The sequence below is a fragment of the Atta colombica genome, unplaced genomic scaffold (assembly GCF_001594045.1).
Source record: "Atta colombica isolate Treedump-2 unplaced genomic scaffold, Acol1.0 scaffold125, whole genome shotgun sequence".
Taxonomy (NCBI): domain Eukaryota; kingdom Metazoa; phylum Arthropoda; class Insecta; order Hymenoptera; family Formicidae; genus Atta; species Atta colombica.
Window position 1 is genome coordinate 3076914 of NW_017259212.1, and position 2437 is coordinate 3079350.

Below are 2437 nucleotides of genomic sequence, written 5' to 3' on the forward strand. Positions count from 1 at the left end.
CATCAGTGCTATCAGTTATTAAAGATAATTATGGAACAACATATTTTGTAAATTGCATTGTGTATTGCATAAAAGAAATTGATAATTCATTCAGCAATTTCAATATCCAAGCTGATTGAAAATGCAACGCTGCAAGAATAGTAAAATATTTAAAGTTACTTAAATGAAATTTTAAATAAAATATAAACAAATTATAATCTTTATTCCTTGAGATAAAAAACATAATTACAATAAATTAGGCTATTGGGGATTAGCACTGTATTATGTACTATGTGCAAAAATTTCAACATTATTAAATTATATCTTACATATTTAATTACTAATTTGTATACATGTTTCAACTAACTTTTTAGTCATCTTTAGTACATATAGATGAATCCATGTAATAAGCGATGAACATAAAACGTATAAAACTATGATATCCATATGTTTTTCATTATTTTAGTATTCGCAATGTTTCGCAGGTGGTATAAATAAAATATGCCTGCTGATCTTATCAGATTGTTGTTGAGTTGCGCTTCTTTATTAATGTCAGTACTCAGCCAATCACGGGCTTAATCACGCGGTGACCTTACACCTTAAAGTTTCGTGAAACATGCAAGATCGACCACGACAGTTCGATCAGTATTTCGATCGCCGGACGAGCATTCCAGCAAATTGCCTTGTAAATCACGTCTTGCACGCCTCTTGTTAAATTTATAATATGAATCACACGCGAGCCTTCGTGATCGACGATCGATGGAGAGTTTTCCTCGTCGAAACAAAAGGCGACATGATTGTTGTAAATAAAATTAGCACGACAATCCGACACGCGCTTTCTTACTGTTATAAACAGTACAAACGTTGCAAGACAAGGCACTTGGCGTGCAGATGGATACGTTTCTATGACTGTCTGCCTACAAAATATTGCCAACACGACGATAAATTTTCGGTCGCTTTCATGCACAAGCTGTCGGATGCGCCTCCTTTGTAACTTGCGTAGTTAATTTCGAGCTTGATGGAAGTTTTCGAGCTTCGACGAAGAAGCAATGTCATGATGCCGAGCACGTGATAACAGAAGAAACAAGAAAATTTCTTATAAGAATTGTGAGAGAAAGCTTTGATATTTAAACGTAATTTTGTAGGAAAAATACAGCACAATTTTCAGATATACATATATAGCCACATTACTTTTAGAGATCACTAAAAGAATAAGTAAGATTATAATTATATATTTTTATATTTCTATTACATGTTGTTAAATATGTCATGATAATATACATTTTGCGATGATATTAAAGTGTCTTACGGTAAGTTGTTTTTAATCTAATCGATATTTAAAAGCAATTATACAAATAAGGAAGGAAAAACGATAAAATTAATTAGAAATATATTAAGAAGGGTTACGAATCATGAGAATAAAAATAAAATATAAATACTAAGTTAAAATATTTATTAATAGGCGCTAAACAAAATATAACAAATTAAAAAAAACGGCGTTTTAACTTCAATTGGGTCATTTTCAATGTTAAACACATAATATCTTTTAATAAAATATTTGTATAAACATATTTAAAATATCAACGGTTTAATACTAAAAGTTAATAACAGGAGATACAGACTTCTGTTTGATATAAAAAATGATAATACAATTGCATCCTGTGATTATTGCATCCTGTGATTATTCGGTTCTTTATATACACATTGACAATGATAAAAATTGTGTCTCTTGAATATGATAGCAAGATGCTATTTAATATCAATGCGTAAGTTTTCTTCTTATTTCTAAATTCATGATAAATATTGACAAATATAAAAGAAATTATTGCAATTATGAAAAGAAAAGTATCAAAGTTATTAAAAATATGATTGCATAACAATCATTCTCTGACGATTATAATCAAAGAGGATTGGCTAGAGCGGAATGTTTACGTATATAAGTATTGCGAAAGTCACCTGCTGACAAGGGACTAACTCGGATCGGACAACAAGTTGATAATGAAAATCCTTGACAAAGTACTACAAAAGTAAAAGTTGGCAGCATGCCATAAAATGTAAATTAAGAAAAAAGGCAAGATCGTATAAGTCGCAGATTTCAAGAAATTTGATATCATAGCATACTAAAAGTTCTCGTACGGTTATCTGATAACTTTTTTAAAACTCTATTATTTTTATTTTAAACATTTTTTAGCTAAATGAATATTTTTTGAGATATTAACTTTGAGAACTTTTACTATGCACTATAATAAACTTATAAATAAGAAGAAAACTTAATACTTTTAAAAAATGATTCTTTGGAAAGGGAATAGTGAATAAATAATAATCAAATTAATCGTTTGTTACAATAAAATATAAAATAATCAAATTTATCGTTTTTCTTCATTATTTGTACAATTGTTCAATAATGTAATTAATATAATAATGTAATTAATATAATAATTTTAGTACTACTTAATAA